Below are 19,586 nucleotides of genomic sequence, written 5' to 3' on the forward strand. Positions count from 1 at the left end.
TGACACTGATAATTATAGGTACAACAATGATCAAGAATAAGCTCATAGAAATTACACCCCCAAAATTCAGTTAAATAGAAATTCAGTATAGTAGTAGATGGTGTAATTGATGTGTTGGTTGTATGGTATATTCCAATTAATAACTCCCAAAGCTTACCTGGATTGGTTGAGTGGTAGATGTTATTAAAATAGTCTATAGTCTATTAGCATGGTGATGTAAGACTGAAACAAATTAAACTGTCTGGATTTATCACACACAATAAAAGAACTCACAGAAATGTGGTGATGGATGAAATCCTGTGAGGTCACTAGTGCTGAAAGCCAGGCCTCCATAGAAAATACCAGGGATGTAAATAAGCACTAGATTAAGTGTCTGTACGTAAAAAAGAAATCTACTTGGACAATAAAAAATGAGACAGAAGAGAAATGGCATGTGCCCTTATCAATGTTGCTTTTCGCTTCCACTCACTGTGGAATTTAATGTTTCAGTGAGTATGATGTAGACCCTCTACGTGTTGGCCTTATGTCTCTAAACCTGTGAGAGTCAGGCAGGAGGGCAACCATTGGGATCTCATAGAACTTCTACAAAGTGATAACTTCTGCATATCATTTGAGCCTCAGGTCCAATTACAATATTAAGATACCAACGGATCATCATATCAACCCCTTTCACAATAATGACCTTCTTTTCTTTCTCGGCTATTAATTGAGTTACTTTGAGCAATACAGACACAACTTTGTTGATGAATTCCCCTCAAGTTTGAAAGATACAGTCTTGACTACTGACTCATGCTTTTCTTGGGAGAAAGAGAGATGCATAATACTGCATTCAGAGGTGTTAGAATTTTGAAGGGAAAGGCAAGAAACCAGGAGGGAGGGGTCCTCTCCTCTAAATGATGGGCCTGCTGAAATCCATAGCAGGGAGATGACCAAAGGCAAATGCATGAGTTTGGTAGTAAAGCTACCAAACTTTATATAACTAATATTTATATGTAGTCATAATATAACTAATATTTATGCGACATGATGACAAACGTTGGGGCAAGAATGATTCAGTGAGTGCATAGTGGTTGAAGGACAATTCTAGCTACTTTGGGATGCCTGATACCACTTTACTTCATCTACTGATCAGAAATATTTTTGTCCATTATGTGAACAAACAGTACAGTATAAAGACACAGGAATAATGGTGAGACAGCCTTGAACTTCCATTGGATGGCAAAGTGAAATCATTTCAACCTTATAGGTCTCTTCAAGTAGACTTCTGTGTGTGAAAACTACAGAGTGTCCCCAGATCTGGTGGAGAGAAAACTGGCATCTGAGTGGTAGACACGGGAGCAGGGGGAGGGAACCTGACATAATAACTTAGGAGGGAACCTAAGTCATCACTGTGGTGTTGGCTGCTTGAGAAACGCTGCTGGGCCTCCTCAGGTGGAGCTGATCTATCCTCTCCCTGGAGTCCCCCTATTTCACACTTTCACACACCAGTCTTCCCACTAGGTTGTGAGCTTCTTGGAAACTAGGACCATGTCTTATTTAGAACATAGTGGGTCCCTGATTAAAATGTATTAGATTGCATTAATTTCAGCACCACACACTAGAGTTCAGACTCAGACACACTCTGGAGCTCCTCAGAAATCACCATGTCACCTTAAAACCACCTTTGAGTTTGCCAGCTCCTAGGTCAGCTGTGAGGGAAGGGTCTAGGGAATGACCTGAAGCTCCAAATTAGTGACAGCATGGGCACTCTCAGAGCCAAAAGACATCCTGTGCCCCCTGCAACAGAGATGACCACCATCAAACAAAGGGGAGGAGGGAGCTGAACAGAGGTGAAATGAGATTGACATGTACACACACTACTACATTTAAAATGGAGAACCAACAAGGACCTACTGTAGAGCACAGGTAACTCAATATTCTGTACTAACCTAAATGGGAAAAGAATTTGAAAAGAACAGATACATGTATAGGTATAAATGAATCACTTTGCTGTGCACCTGAAACTAATACAACATTGTTTATCAGCTCTACTCCAATATAAAATAAAAATTAAAAAAAAATTAGAGAATTTTTTAAGTTGCAGAGGGCATGAAAAAAGAGTCAGCAACAAGGAAATATCTTCACTCCTGGTGTTTTCTGATGGGAAGGAAGCAAAGCATGTCTTGGGTGTTTTGCAATTAATTTCTCACAGAGCTATAGGAATAAAGGAAAATCCATGCCAATGGACCACTAAATGTCTCAGGTGGAAGGCCAGTGAGGGTTTTTGCTGCCTTTCTGTAAAAGCAAAGCACTAATATTAAATCTGAAAAATTCCAGATGGCTCCTTGAGAGCCCCAAGGGGATGCCTTCTGCGGTATGTCCAGGCAGTGGGGAAGAACTATTGATTTCAGACTGTTTTCTAAGGATTAGTCATGTTGAGTTTCTGTGTTGAATGTCTCCCACACGCCTGGGTTTGTGGAATTTTAAGACATATGGAGTATTTCAATCCTCACTCAGTATTTCACCTTTCACTGGAGCGAGTCACTAAATTATTCCACTGAGACATGCACATCATCCATTATTGCTGGAAATGGGCATAAAAAGTTTTCTGGAACTTAGCTCAGGAGAGAAGAAATATCATGAAATCAGCAGTATAAGTTATTTTTACAACAGAGAGGTTGAATCCCTGGAAGAGATAATGTTCCTTAACCTGACAACAAAGGAAGGAAAGAAAGCTCACTGCTTATTCCTCCCACTGCACCTGAAAGACTTGTGGCTTTGTCCCAGCCTGTTCATTTCTCCTCCACATACACTTTATCTTGGAGAACCTATCTGCTCTCACAATGCAGACTATTACTTCACTAGCGCTCAAAGAGCTCCAGGATTTAGCGTTTTCCTCCTCACTTCTTTCCTCATCCCTAGTCTTTTATTATGGGCTACAGGATATTTATACTTGATTTTGCTTTGTTTTATTGGTTTCGGTATTGTTTTACATTTTTATTTACATTCATTCAAATTCAGCAAAGACAACGAAAACAAAAACTCAAGACCCGCCTTTAAAAATCTCTCTCCTATTTAATTGACCCCGAATAATTATTATTCAGATTTGAATCTTTCCCTTTATGTTGGTTCAAACCTGAATAATAATTATTACTTGAGACCCTTTTAAGTACCAGGCACCGTACCAAGTGATGTGGATCAAAAAAGAAACAAGATATCAATTTCAAGGAACTCATAATCTAGTGAAGGAGGAAAATATGTAAACAAGTGATTATATTATAATGAAAAAATGGAATAATCAAAACGTGTATGAGTAAAGGGGTAGCACAGAACAGAGGGAGACCAATTCTCTTCCAAAAAAAGTAAAAGGTGGCTTCATAAAGCAAGAACCGTCTGAGCTGGGCTTTGAAGGATAAGTAGAAGCCTATTAAGTACGAAAAAAGAACTCCAGGTGGTGGCAACAGGCATATGAAATAGGGGTAGAGACAGGAAATTTCATAACACGTTATCAGATATACAAGCAACTCAGTGTTGCTCAAATATAAAGGAGTCATAAACATCAGGACTAAAGGCAGAGGAGGGAGGGGCATTTCATGTAGGAGCTGAGGGGCCAATTTGAAGTGCTTGTCATTTACCTTCTAAGCTACACAGAGCAAAGTTCTGAAGCAGAGAAGTCACACGTTCTCACCTGTGCTTTTGCTTGGGCAGCTGTAGCGAGCAGACTACAAAACAGCAAGAATAAAGGCAGAAGACAAGCTACAGACTAGTATCGCAAAACTGCCACGTTAGTATCTCCGCTCTTTTTCAATCCTTTTTGAAATCCATGGAAAATAACAAGGAGAATAAGAAACAGAAAAGGAAATATCATCTTTGGCTAAACTAGAAGATGTCCCTAAACTGAAATTATTATATATGAAGAAGAGCAGCTAAAGTATAGTAAAATTGGACCAAGTTTCAGGGAGACAGAGTGTTTCAATCTTAACTGAGGAGACATGAGCTACATCACGGACCACAAAACCTATGACAGAAAGCCCTCCGCTCTGAGCCATTCAGGAGCAGAATCAAACCCTGGAGGAGAGAGCTGCTAAGAAAGAGTCTGAAGACAAAAGATTCAAAGTCAAGCTTCCGGAAACACACCAACCCACTATCCCTAATTATCCATCCAAACTAGCGGTTCTGAAAATAACTCACCCAATACAAATATGGGTAATGAACAAAAAGGAACCATCATGACATTTACACAAAAATACCCAGAGAAGAGAGCAGGACAAGGATCTTCTGAAAAACAAAACTCAGGCTGAGAACATCCTAAAAAGATGATGGCACGAAGCAGCGGTGGCGCAGTGGTTGGGAGTCCGCCTGCCGATGCAGGGGACACGGGTTTGTGCCCCGGTCTGGGAAGATCCCACATGCCGCGGAGCGGCTGGGCCCGTGAGCCATGGCCGCTGAGCCTGCGCGTCCGGAGCCTGTGCTCCGCGACGGGAGAGGCCATGACAGTGAGAGGCCCGCGTACCGCAAAAAAAAAAAAAAAAAAGTTAACAAATCTCCATGAAATGGATAAATGGAATAAGGAAAGGAAGGGAGGAAGGAAGAAAACGAGGGAAGGAAACAGAGTCTCTGTGAACAGAAACTTAAAGAAGAAACAAAATGGTCAAAAAAATAGCTAAAAGACGACAGCGGAGGCAAACATTAAAGGTTTGCCCAGATCTCTGAACTATTAAGTTATAGAAAAAACCCGCGGGCTTTCCCACAGTATCACCACTGCAGTGGGAAAAAAGGGATTAAGGGGAAGTGAATAACAATTAAAACTATATTAAGTAAGAATCCATTCATTTATTCATCCCTTCAAATATCTGCTTTGTGGAAGTGTTTTGCTTTTTAACCACTTTGATTTACTTTTCTATCATTTTAATTGGAACACTTGCTAGTGAAAGTCCCCTTCCCAATTGATTGAATATCCATACTTTTCTCTCCTTTTAAATGAAGGCAAGACTTCTCCAGCTAGGATACACATGGGAACTTGAAAATAAGGGAAGCCTCAGGAAAATAAGACACCATTTTTAAATGGGGAATTATAAAATTTAACTGGTAAAATATTATTTTTATGCTGAAACAGGCACAGCCACATTATGGATCCCAAAGCAAAAGTTGCTTGAATTCTTAAAGCAATAAAGTTAAAAAAAAAAAAATTTTGTGTTTGAGACAGTCAGCTTCAGGCATGTCTCCAAGGTCCCCAAGGGAATGAGTTTGTTCTCCTCTGTTCCCATGGAAAAGACAGAAAATATGAAATTATCCACTTAAATACAGCTATAACATCCTGGAATGAATTATCTTATAAGATTAAGGTACGCAGATATCAAGAATCTGAGGGAATGAGACGCAGAGTACACATCAGCTGCGGCTACTGTATTGGACAGCACTGCTTCTAGACCTTGTCATCACTAAGACACAAGGAACGTCTAAGAAACACAAAAACGGTTGTGTAGATTGCCTTCCATCAGCTTGTTTCCCTTCAAAGCCTCTAATCTTTCCAGTAGATCAATCACAAGGCTGAAGGACACTGAAAAACGTGCCCAGTGTTCTACCAGCAATGTCGTAACAATAAGAGCACAAGAGTGTCCTAGTTAGGAGAGTGAAAGTCTTTAAGAAATATTGCACTACTTGGGATGTTTTACTGTTTTCAATCAATAAACCTAGAACGGAGATGATGGGCATCATGACTAGTTCAGCCTTTATGAGGTGGTGAAATGCTTTGCAATACATTTTAGATACGGGCATTTTCTTGGCAGCCTCCATGAAATCTCCAAGCTCTTCCTAACACAATACCTCCTTTAAAAAAAAATAATTTTTATTGGAGTATAGTTGCTTTACAATGTTGTGTTAGTTTCTACTGTACAGCAAAGTGAATCAGCTATACGTATACATATATCCCCTCTTTTTTGGATTTCCTTCACATTGAGGTCACCACAGAGCACTGAGTAGAGTTCCCTGAGCTCTACAGTAGGTTCTCATTTGTTATCTATTTTATACATAGGACCAATAGTGTATATATGTCAATCCCCATCTCCGAATTCATCCCACCCACCCCCTTTCCCCCCACCTTGGTGTCCATATATTTGTTCTCTACCTCTGTGTCTCTATTTCTGCTTTGCAAATAAGATCGCCTATACCATTTTTCTAGATTCCACATACATGCATTAATATACGATATTTGTTTTTCTCCTTCTGACTTACTTCACTCTGTATGACAGTCTCTAGGTCCACCCACATCTCTCTTTTTTTATTTGAGTAATACTGTCCTGACTCTACTTTTTTTAAGCCTCTATAAAATATTTTGCTTTTATTTTTTTCATCTCATGGCTTTAATTCAATAGCATCCATGGCTTTCCCACTTGGCCCTTCCTTGGACTATCTGTATAATTCCCTCCCTTGGACAGAGAGAGGTCAATAGACTATCCATTTTACATATTCTTTCCTAAAAATAGATTAGATGAATACTGGGGACCCACCTATATGGGTCTGTTACTTTTTGGAGAGAATCACCCACAAATGAGTGTTAATCTCCTTCCCCAGTGTCCCCAACACATATACCCTCCACTGAGATTTTCTAAACCACCTCCTGGTGGGGAGTTGGCAACCAAAGGGGCCACCACATAGAAGTGAGCTTGGAATAAAAATACAGGACAGGTGTAAGAGGCACCTGAATAGGCACAAAAGCAGAGATTCATATTCTGAAAATACTTAGCCACGGATTATTTCTATAAGACTGTGGATGGGGGAGGGAGCTCGGAGATATTCATACCAACACACAGGCCTGGTTGGAGGAACCAAGGCCCCTCATTTCCTGGTTACCATCATGCAATTAAAAGAGAAAACACAGGAGGAATGGCAGGGTGGTCTAGAAGCTGTGCTACCTCTAGACTCCACCTGGCACACTGCAAATAAACCATCCTTGGCTGCAAAGTCCTCGTGAACAAGGCTGTCCATGACCACACACTGAAAGCAACTCTCTCTACATATATTTCACCAATTTGTCTTGTCATGCCTAACATTCCTCTTTTACCCTCTGTTTTTGTTTTTTTGTTTTTTTTTTGTGGTATGCAGGCCTCTCACTGTTGTGGCCTCTCCCGTTGCAGAGCACAGGCTCCAGACGCGCAGGCTCAGCGGCCATGGCTTACGGGCCCAGCCGCTCCGCGGCATGTGGGATCCTCTCGGACCGGGGCACGAACCCGTGTCCCCTGCATCGGCAGGCGGACTCTCAACCACTGCGCCACCAGGGAAGCCCTCTCCTCTAGTTTTGCAGATGAGGACCACATCCAAAACACTACTTTCTATAAGCACAGGGTGGATCATACAACCTACTCAGGAAGAGAAAGAGAAGCATCTGGTTTCTAGCTTTATATCAACTCTGAATGTTGTTTCCCTCTCTCCTTTGTCATTCTACTTTCACTTCTTCTTCCCTCTCCTGACCACAGCCCTGAAAGTTCCCTGGGCTCATCTCATCCACCTTTCTTACACTTTGGTGAAAGCCAGCATCTCTGTACACACAGCCTCCCATCATGTGCTGATGCACCTGCTCCTACTGAAGAAAATCAAGGACATTCAGGCCTGGGCAGAGTTCCCCAGGTTGGACTCTGTTTCCTGCCTGGACCATTATTTCTAGTTGTCTGTTAACAAACTCTTGAGTAATGTCTCAAGTGGAAACTGATTTCCCAGCTGCACATCCCTTCCAGGCACATTTCAAGGGTCCACACACCACTGCTGAAAAAACACCATCTTTGTTTTGCATCTGTTTTACCTTGCACTGATGAAGCTACAGAAATTCAATTTATTTCCTGAAACTGTTGACGGACAAAGAACTTTCATTTAAGTCAAGCCAGCCAGGGGATGATTTAACATGGTCTCAAAGCATGGCTGTAGGTAATCATCTCTGGGCAACAGGCTTCTCCCTTGAGCTTCCCTCAAGGATATGCATTGCCTAAGGACTGCTATGCCCAACCTATGACATCATTTTGAGGGCCTGAGGGAGCAACAGCGGGATCACAGATCTAGCTGACATCTTCACCACCATCAGTCCAGGCCCTAAGCATCTCTAACTGGATAAAATAGAACCAGAAATCCCTTAGCACTGAGAACCTCCATCAACTATACAATCCTCTCTGTTTGCTTTTCCTCCCTCTATTATGAATATTGCTATTAAGACGACGAACAAAGCACATACAGTAAGGGAGCAGGCGAGAATGAGAGCAAAAGAGATGAAAGGTACAGGAACCACACAAAGTGGCATTGAAATGAGAGAAAGACAAACACATTCTCTATTCAAGTGGTCACAGACCCATTCAGGGAATTGCCAAACAGCCTCAAAGGTAACATTCACCACCAACAGAAGGGAGGGTTGTGGAAAGAGAGAGATGGGCATTTGTGTGGAGGTAGGGAAATAAGTTCCAGAACTCAAATAATAGAGGCTGCTTGGGGAGTTCTTCATTTGATGTAAATTTCCTCTAATTCTGTTCATATTCATAATGTCCTATTAAGACTCTCCTATCCAAGTATACACCCGATGATCCCAACGTGAGCTGTACTTGAAATATCCTTTTTAATAAGTTCCTGTGTTTAGTTATATTTGGTGTTTTGCAGACAGCACTGTTTTACCACTAGCCTGTATGATTCAGTTTCTTCTATACACCCTCCTTAATCAGTCTGCAGAGTGAGGAAGAAACTCCCAACGCCCTTTGAGCTTGAAATTTTACTGCCACCTACTATTCATCCCTAAGAACTGCAACCAAATGAGGGGAAGGAGTTTCTTTGAAATGCATGGTTAGAGGAGAAACGGACAAAAGTGGGCGTCAGCTACAAGAAGAAAGAGATTTTTAAAAAAGAGAGATGACCTGGAAGAACCTAATACAGACCAAGTTCATTAAACATGAAAAACTGACCATCACACTTTTTATTATGTAAAATATGAACACTCCTGGGAAATATTTTAACCTTTTGAAGATGTAAAAACAACAAAAAAATTGTGCATCAGACACTGTACAATCATGCAGAAAAGAAACAGATGTGATAGTTCATATTACAAATCGGTCTTTGCAATATAGTTGCCTGCCTAATTTCTAAAAAGGGATTAAAGGAATGTTATTCTAAAATCTGATCAAGGAAGATATACCTGCAGAGACCTGGTGGGGAGTATAATATCTTTTAGAAAGAGCTGCTGGCTTTAGGCTAATGACTCTGGGAGACCTGGCCAACAACTGCTGTTGAGACGCAATCCATCTGGAGTTTTGTAAGTGGGGACTTTTTTTTTTTTTTTTAAGCATAAATTGAAACAGGAAGCTCTAAATTGTGAGGGCAAGTCACATGAGTGCTACGTTCAGTATTAACACAAGAAACTTATACAAAAGGCCATCTCACATATCACATGATTCAGGATAGGCAATATCTACTTTGTAGAACCAAGGCAACTGAGCAAGGGCTTACCCCCAGCTAATTATTTTTATGAAATGCAATACTGATTTTTGAATCCAGCATTGGAAAATGGAAGAAAAAACAGGCTGGTGTGGGAGCTGCTTTGGCCCTTCTCCTGAAGATAACTATAATATAGTCCAGAAGTTTTCCTATCAAAATCTCCTCCTACCTAACCCACTTCTCAGAAGAGGGAATTCATGTTCAAAACACTGGCATGGGAAACAAAATCTAAAACAAAGTCTCTCTCTGCCCAACTCTTGTGTGTCCAAGGAAGGTGCAGTTTCTAAGTGATATATTATAAACAACCCAAAACAGGAAAGGAGCTCTAAGAGAAAATGATAAATTGATGCAAATAAGTCATGGTACAAGAAGTGAAAACGGGCTCCACAGACTCTTTGAGAACAACTCAGTTAATCCAATGTTTGAATATTAAGCACTCCTACATGCTTAGCTATAACATGTGGCGGATACTGAACTTAGAACATTCCCACTTAGAAATCTCCCACTTTCAAGGAGATTCCAAGGGGGCTATCGGGTGAGGCCACCATTAAAGAGAGCACTGGAGGAAGTCGTAAAGTAATGTCTGTTGTCGTAGTTGCTCTTATGCTTGGTGATCAGCTCAAGAGCTAGAAAAGTTCGGAAAAGGGAAAACGTGGTCCCCATTTCCCTGAATTCCAAGTACAATGTAGCTTCTCTACATTGTAGAGCTACGCCTAACCCTGGTCTCTTCGGGGTTGTGGGTTCAGAGGTCCCCAGAGGTTTCAGAGAGAAGTTCTACTCTGCACAACCTCCCATTTCCAAGAGTGATAAACGCACCCCCTTCACATCCCTGACCCCACACCTGAGCACACCAGGCGATAACTGGTCAGTATCTCTCCAACCTGAGACTCACAGGCAAATACTTTTGGAAGGATTTCAAAATTATCCTTCACCCTTTAAATCAATTTAATCAAATGATTCACACTGAGACCGACACACTGAGAAAACAAGAGGTTTGGTGGGAGTTTGAGAAAAAAGCAAAAGAATGGACGGGTTATTTTGGAGATGAGTGGTTAGAGAGGCTGTCAGGAGACAGCTGACACCTTGAAACAGACCTCCGAACACTGAATGCACTGGGCTCTGAGGAAGTGGGGTGAATGGGACGAGGAACAGAGGGCCAGGACACAGAGGCTCACTTGCTCTCCCCAGCACTGTCTCACTGGTGTTCCCTGAAGGCCCGGTCCCCTCTGCAGAGGTAGGGAGGTGGGAAAGAGGGAGCCAGGAGTGAGCTGATTTCTCAGTGACCTTACGAGGAGATGAGGGCAGCCTCTGAGGGGTTAGTCCCAGGACCAGTGTTGGAGAGAGGACTGACATGCAGAAATACTTCATGTCACAGGCAGATGCACCAAAGTCACATTTAGGAGAAACTACAGCCTCTTCTCTGATTGTTAGAGCGAGAATCCTGACGGGCACCCTTATAAAGTGGCAATCTGTGGGAAAGAGAAGTTGCCTCCCACCTTCCCTTCCATTGCCAAAACCTGCCATGGAAGCCCAGTGATGGGGCATGTGTCGAGGACCATGGTCCGCAGGTGGGATCCTCTAGAAGTGACATGACAGGACACTTAGCTTTGCATATTTGCCCCCTTTTGGAAAGGAAGGGAAATCATTGTTGGAGCCCACAGGAGCTGTGGGCGCTTTCCTGATGGCAGGGACATTGCAAGCATTCCCAGGGGATGGTTCTTGTCACCCTTGACTAAATTTTAATCCTGTTGTTTAAAAAAACTGGGCCCTCAAGGAGAGACGCGGCATCATTTTGTGGAACTAACATTCCCTGCATCTATGCCAACTTTTTCTAGCTTGAATCCCATCCAACATACCCTACATCCCTATTTTCCAAACTGATGAGATTTCAATGTCAAGTCCTCAAGGAAGATCCAGCCACTGTTTCAAGGAAGAGGGGACTGACCGCACAGAAATGGATTGTACTGTGACCCTGCGCCAGCACAAGGCTGCTCCCAGGGGACACGACAGAGGAATACGAGGGGCTCTCCTGTGTGTCCAAGCCTCCACTTGTAGCACAGCCACTGAAAACAAAACAAAACAATTCCCGTTCCTATATTGGCATAACAATACTCACTCTAACTTCCCCAGTGCAGAGGGAGATGGAGTTATTTTCCCCATTTTAGAATGGTGCTTAAGTGATTTTGTTACACAAGACTCTTGTTACTTCTGACCTGCTTTCCTTAATGCCCTAAGGCAGAGCGTGTTGTTGGAAGGAAATAGAAATCTCTTCTGTTTTGTTTTTAAAGAAGACTCAATAATTTCCTAAGAGGCCCTTTCCACTGCTCTCTACCTATTAGGAAACTCAAGAAAAGTGCTTTTCTACACAAATTGTCCCCATACTTCCTAATGCTCTGGCTTTGCCTTGTCTCCTTTAGTTGGAAATCTGAAAATTCTGTTCCATCCACAAAATCTTGATGGTTTACGGTTCCCCACATACCAAGTTTCTTCCCCTCCATCCAAAGAACATCCAAAACCTCTTCAAGGACTAAACTTCACTAACACAACCAAAATAATCCAGAGATACATGGGAGACACGCTAACATCTCACTGCATAGGCTTCTAGAAACAATTTTTCCTCCCCCTCCCCTCCCCCCACCACTGTGCTCATCAACAGGGCACCTACAACCGCTAATACCCACCAGAGTTACCTGCTCGCTTGTAAAATAGCAAGGGTTCCCTGAGTCAGGGATTCAGTGCATCTTTATTATTTAATATGTTAATTCCCTGGATCAAACTGAAGAGCAATTATAGAAAGAACAGAGCAAAATTTCTCATTAATTATTTTGCCCACATAAAGGGACATAGTATCATTATGTGCTTGGCTAGACAGGACAATGACTGGGGGTGAGTTAGGGAAAAAAGAAGAAAGGAGGATACATGTCAGCTAAATGGCATTTTTCCAGCTTGAGCGATTAGCCAGGGAGAGCAAGATTTAGACTAGTCATGCAAGGGACCGTCTCTATCCTGAGAGCGCTGATTTCATCTCTAAGATATATTCCAGCAAAACCTGTTTCCACTAAGAGGATTAATTTTCTCCGTCTTATCTGATTGTGATGCTCGAAGGATATTTCCACAACCAAAATCACGGCCCAATAGTCTGTCTTCCTTTTGACAACCTGGAGCTTCGACAACAAGCGCAATTAACCTTTTTTTTTAGAGTCAGGCCATCACCTAACGTTCCAAGAAGAAACTGGGCAAAGGAAATAGCTGGAGACAAGAGAGGCATGAAGCTATTACTCCTATGTTCAGTCCAGAACTTCTGAGTTTTGGGAAGAGGTGAATTTCAGGGCTATCTTCTTGATAGGATGGTTCAGAATTATAGATTACACTAAAAAAGGTCAATGTTTCAGTTTAAAGTATTGTTAGGTGTTTTGAATATCCCTAAGTAACTTGCCAGGTTGTACAGACATCCTTAAATACACATTAGGTAGAGTGATGTGCAACTGTCATGGAGTACTGAATTATTTGAGAGGTATTTCTGGTGATATAATGATGAAAAGCAGATACCTGTTTATGGGCAAAAGTTGAAGAAAATAAGCATAGGGCCCTTAAAAAGCCTCTTTTTTTTCTTAGTGGCTTGTGTTTTCATTAATTCTTTAAATATTCATCCTTTTCATATAAAAATAAAAAAGTAAAATCTGGAGAAAGCAGCAAATTCTCTTTCCTCTTGTTTCCAGAACACTCTACGCATATATCCATTATAGCACTTATCAGAGGGAACTATAATAATTGGTTTATTATTTCCCCTCTGAATATAAGTTCTTCAAAGACAATAATTTCTCATTTAGTTTTACATCGTCAATGCCTAGGTATATGGATTGCTTCTACCTAGAAGGTGCGGAATACATATTTTCTCAATAAATTAATGACTAACTGAATGGCTCAACCCATTTCTTAGATTCTAGTGAAGTCATAAATCAGACCAGATACATTATAGTTCAATTTTTTATAACTCTGTCTCTTGTTAGAGAGAGAAATACTCCACTGATCATAAAAATCCATCAACCCTGCTTAAGCTAAGCAGGTAACAGATACCTGAGTACACAGATGTCTGGACTGAATGTCTGCCTTTGGTGGTTCCCTACACTGTCTCCCCAGTGTCTTAATTCAGTGGCAAGATCTTTTATTTTCACCTGTGTGACCTTCACCTTAGGTCTTCTAGGCTCAGGACTTGGAGATACTAAGAACATGTGCATTTTTTCCTTTTCTTTTTCTTTTGGGGGTTTTGCACAAACCACAAAACATAAGAACTAGAAAAGATTATTTTTATTCATAAACTAAACAATGCCTTGCAGTCCCTTTACCTGTTTTCCCTTAACCCAGAGGTTCAGAGGTAAGTTCAGAGGTAGGTCTGTCCTTTCCTCAAAGAGGACTTGGAAAGAATATACTAGAGTTTTCACTCAGTGCCTTTTTTTTTTTTTATCTCATAGATCATAAAGTTGGGAAAAGTCTTCCTTTGGAATCAGATTCTGTCTGCTAAAATTTTAGTTAATTACTTCCTTATGAATCTCCTGCCCAAATGAAATATAGTCGTTATGAATTGTGGTGCTTCAATTAATGATGAGAGCGAATGTCTTTCCAGAAACATGTTATTTTAGTAGCACTTTCTTAGACACTGAAAACTTTTTTTTTAACTTAAAGACAAATTCCTTATGGTCCTAGCAGTAACAGTGTGAGTCAACTACTTCTCTCCAATTTATTTCAAAATTCTTTCTTAAAGATTGTTTCTGGGGCTTCCCTGGTGGCGCAGTGGTTAAGAATCCACCTGCCAATGCAGGGGACATGGGTTCAAGCCCTGGTCCGGGAAGATCCCACATGCCGCGGAGCATCTAAGCCTGTGTGCCACAACTACTGAGCCTGCGCTCTAGAGCCCCCGAGCCACAACTACTGAGCTTGCATGCCACAACTACTGAAGCCCGTGTGCCTAGAGCCCGTGCTCTGCAACAAGAGAAGCCACTGCAATGAGGAGCCCCTGCACTACAATGAAGAGTAGCCCCCGCTCACTGCAACTAGGGAAAGCCCGAGCGCAGCAACAAAGATCCAATGCAGTCAAAAATAAATAAATAAATATATTTTGTAAAAATATTGTTTTTATTGTGTTCATAGGATTTGAAGATCCTATATGTGTTGTATATCCTTCTTTGGAATTGTAGTCTCCCCTAGAGGACCTGTGTATAAGTAGACAGTACACACATACACACAGAGACATGGAAAAGCTACATATATTAGAATCAAGCCATCACCTAAAGTTCCAAAAAAGAAACTGGGTAAAGGAAATAGCTGAAGACAAGAGAAAAATGAAGCTATTACAGATACATACATAATATATATATATTATACATATGTATGTATGTCTCCATGAGTTCTGAATCCTGAGTCAACCAATCGCGGATCGTGTACCAAGTTTAGGATCCACAGTTGGCCGAATTTGCAGATATGGATCTGCAAATACAGAGCTTTGACCATGGGACTTGAGCATCCATTGATTTTGGTCCTGGAACCGATTCCCCACAGATACCAAGGTACGGCTCTATAAATCTTTCTTTAAAAATTGTAATGTATCTAAATGGAATTTTAATATAAATGTAACCAGTGCCAGTAATAACAGAAATCTACTTCATTCTGTTTGTTCATTCTGTCTGCTCTCCCTGAAGTAGGAGGGAGGCTGATGAATCTTAGAAGCTAAAGTTAAAACTATGAGAAAACCCTGAGGAGCCGTGCTCCCCTCTCCGGGGGACTGGGGGGGTAGGTTGGGTCAGTTAGAGTTTAGAGGGGAAAGGTGTCTTGAGCAGATGCTGACTGGGTGCCATGGAGGAAGAATGAGCTGGAAAAGCACTGGCGTTGCATTCCTTTCTATCTCCTGTATTTTAAAATTAACCTTCTCAGAATTTTGTCTCTTATTTACCTTTCGAAAGAACCAGTTTTTAAAAATTTTATTCTTGGTTAATCATTTATTTTGTCTGTTTTATTCCCCTTGTCATTGATTTCTATCTTTATTATTTCTCTTCACTCTTGTTTCTTTGTTCTCTACTCTGAGTCTTTATCCAGTTTATCAAATTGAATGCTTTATTTGTATGGAATCACTTTTCTCTTAATAAATGATTTAGAGTCATAAATCATTCTGTGAATACCACTTCTGTTATTTCCTGCAAATTCTGATAAACAGTATTTTCAGTTCTAAGAATTTAAAATTTCCCTTTGATTTTTTTATAGAATTGTTTAGCCTGGTGAACAAGATGTTAAAATTGAACTTTTACTATCTCCAAGCTGACTGGGGCTTTAAGGCTGAAAGCAATAGATGCTATAGTTGTACCTAGAATATTACAATACTTCTTCAGGTCCCTTCACATACTGATTCTTAAATATTCCTAATGGGAAAGTAAATTGTGCAACATGGACCAAAGTTGAAACTGTATAGGGACTTCCCTGGTGGTCTGGTGGTAAAGAATCCACCTTCTTGGGACTTCCCGTTGGCAGTGGTTAAGAATCTACCTGCCAATGCAGGGGACACGGGTTCGAGCCCTGGTCCGGGAAGATCCTACATGCCCCAGAGCAACTAAGCCCGTGAGCCACAACTACTGAGCCTGTGCTCTAGAGCTCATGAGACACAACTACTGAAACCTTGCACCACAACTACTGAAGCCTGCGTGCCTAGAGCCCATGCTCCACAACAAGGGAAGCCACCACAATGAGAAGCCTGCACACCGAAACGAAGAGTAGCCCCTGCTCGCCACAATTAGAGAAAGCCCGCACACAGCAACGAAGACCCAATGCAGCCAAACATAAATAAATAAATACATCTATTAAAAAAAAAAAAAAGATTCCACCTTCCAATGCAGAGGACATGGGTTGGATCCCTGGTTGGGGAACTAAGATCCCACATGCTGCAGGGCAACTGAGCCTGCACCACAACCACTGAGCTTGCATGCGTCAACTAGAGCCCACGTGCCACAAAACTACAAGGCACATGCGCTCTGAAACCCGCGCACCACAACTACAGAGAGAGAAAACCCACATGCCACAACTAGAGAGAAGCCTGCATGCCACAACTACAGGGCCCACGTGCCCTGGAGCCCGCGACGCCACAACTAGAGAGAAGTCCATGCACCTCAACAAAGAACCGGGGCACAGCAACAAAAACAGATCCCACATGCCTCAACAAAGATCCTGCAGCCGCAACTAAGACCCAACGCAGCCAAAAATAAATAAATAAATAAAAAATTTTTTAAAATGTTGAAACTGTATATACACCCTATGACACAGGTGGACACACGCAAAATGTTCACTGTATTTTTAAATAATAAAATATTAGAAATCAATATCTAAATGGAGGAATAAGTCACGGCATATTTGTATAACACAATATTCTATACCAAATTAAATGATTTAAAATCTACACACATCCACATAACCAAGGAGGACTCTATGAGGCCGTCCCAGGACAGACCCCTCCCCCATATCTTCTGCTGTAGCTCCTCTCTGAAGTACCTAGATAATAGTATCTGATGCATATTTCCAGACTTTTCCAGATGTTAAAACCACCACCAAATGGAATAAATTAACTACTTGGTGATCATGAGCAAGGAGCCCCACAGACCTTCCGGTGCCTAAGAATTGATCACCATCAACCAATCAGAGAACTGTGCACAAGCTGGTCACATCCCCTGAGACCCCCTCTCCCCTACCTTGCCTTTAAAAATGCTTTGCTGAAACCCTTCGGGGAGTTTGGGTCTTCTGGGCATAAGCCACCAATTCTCCTTGCTTGGCCCTGCAATAAACTTTTCTCTGCTCCAAACTCTGACGTTTCAGTTGTTTGGCCTTACTGTGCATTGGGCACACAAACTTGCATTCCGTAACATCGATATGAATGGATTTTAAACATTTGATGTTCAAATTCTAAAAGCGTAGGCACTGTTCAATACAGGTGATGAAAAGTAAAAAGATAACACAAAACAAAAAACCCCATAAAACAATATATATTTTTATGCTACTGTCTGTTGCTATGGATAGAAAGATTTAATGCAAGTAATAACATAAAACAATAACATGATATTTCAGTGTTGTTGGCACATTAGTATTTACTTGTGGGTAAATTTGCAGCTGTACATATTTAATGTGCATATGTAGTCTTCCTACACTGTAGAATTTTTCACCTTACAAATGCTTACAAAGAGAGATACCAAAGTAAACCTTTCTTGGGCCCTGGGACTCTGGGCACCCTGCCTTTGCACTGGCCCTTCAGGAAAACAGTGCAGTATGGCAGAGTCAGAAGTCAAGCAGACCTCACTCAAACCACAGTTATCTTGGGTGACCTAAGATGAATATTTTAAACTCTATGAGCTTCAGTTCATTCATCTGTTAAGCAATGTGAGATTTAAAAGTTGTTGAAAGATTTAAGGGTAATTTAACCATAGTGCAAAGCACGTAGCAGGTAACAATACCAGCTATTACTGACCTTATTATACATTACATATCTGTATAAAATGTATAGTATTACATAATTCCATTGTTCTATAACTGCAATTATACGTATGTGTATCAAAGATGCTCTCTGAAGTAATAAATAAAGAGATGTTCTTCCTAAAGGAATTAATGAACACACACACACACAAATTTTCAGAATTAATAGACAAACTGGGTAAGGTAGAGTATGTAAATGATTTAAAGCAACCATTTTATTTTGTTCGTACATTCTGTGAGTCAAAGGTTCAGACAGAGCCCAGCGGGGACAACTTGTCTCTGTTACACAGTATCTGGAGGTTCAGCTGGAAAGACTCAAAGCTAGAAGTGAATGTTTGTTTTCTAAGTTACTTGACAGAAAAATGTTTTAAAAAGGAGTCAGCTGCTCTAGTGCATTTGAGGCATAAGGTAGTATAAATATCCAGGAAAACTAGTAGCTGCCAGTGGAAGCTCAAGGAAATATGAAGAGGAATTCCTAAAAGGATAATATAACCCGAATAAAAAATAAGAGTTGATTTTGAGAAAGGGTTTTCAGAACTTGACTATTATATAAAACGGTACATTTATCTGTGATTCTTGGAAAGAATAGTTAACCGTCTTAGAAACAATCTCACGTATCATGATATATATGTTAACATACTATACACAGAAAAATCAGGGCATAGGAAACTAGATTGAGCTCACGTGCCTGAGCTTTTGTTTCCACTTTTGGAAACAGCCTGTATATAAGAATAACTCAATCACTCCTCTGGTTTGTCTAGTCTTAATTTCTATTTCTATGGCTAATTAAAACCCTAATTTTCAAATAAACCTGCCCAAAGCTAGATGGTCACTTTTTTAGCTGTCAGTGGGTGGCTGGCTCAGCCTGGTTCACCAGCCTCAATTCCACATACAAAAGAAATGAAAAAAAATGCCCTGAATTGTAAGCAATCAAATTGCCATCGGAAACTAACAACGCGGTTTAATTAAAAAGGAAAATCCATAGTAATTCATTTTCTCCTTTCCACTCTTCACACACAGAATAAGAGGTAGTACAGAGAAGCAATTAAAATGAAATCACCTTTTGCCCTTGGGGTGTCTGAGTAGAACCTTTACCACCAAAATAATTAGCTTCAGATTTCTCTTTTTCCTCCCCTTTCACACCGAAATTGCTTCCGGTCTTAGAAACAATGCATTGCCCTGCCTCTTCTGTTAACCCTAGACTTCTAAGAATCTCAATCATCTTGTTATTTTGTAAAGATGGTAAGACTGCATAGTTACAAGGCCACTGTCCCTATTCGATTAGGACCTTGAATCGGACTGGGAACCAGCCTGATCTCACGAATTACAACGAACTTATACAACCTCTGAGATGGGGTGACTGGACTGGAGTCAAACAGTGGGTGCACATGACTGTGTCCATGACCACAGGGTGCACCTTGAAGCTGCTTCTGCAAGGAGGGTTGACAGGAGGGAGGATTCTCGGGACACGAGTGTACCAACACTGTTGCAAAACTCAGTACCCATCCCTCAGATGAAAGCACACCCACTCTCCTGACCTTTGAACAAATGCTGCATCATTTACCCAGAGAGACTACAAGACTGCACCGCAGCCATCAAAACCACCTGGCAATATTACACATCACAGCCAGAGGCTCAGA

The 19,586-nt window shown here is 41.1% G+C and overlaps 1 protein-coding gene across 3 annotated transcripts in view; it reads right to left on the bottom strand.

Annotated features, from left to right (window-relative positions):
* DGKI (diacylglycerol kinase iota) overlaps positions 1-19,586 on the bottom strand; it is a 450,344-nt gene that overhangs the window by 52,637 nt on the left and 378,121 nt on the right. The gene's annotated exons all lie outside the window — the stretch shown is intronic.

This window comes from Pseudorca crassidens, chromosome 8 (assembly GCF_039906515.1).
Source record: "Pseudorca crassidens isolate mPseCra1 chromosome 8, mPseCra1.hap1, whole genome shotgun sequence".
In the NCBI taxonomy this organism is placed as follows: Eukaryota; Metazoa; Chordata; class Mammalia; order Artiodactyla; family Delphinidae; genus Pseudorca; species Pseudorca crassidens.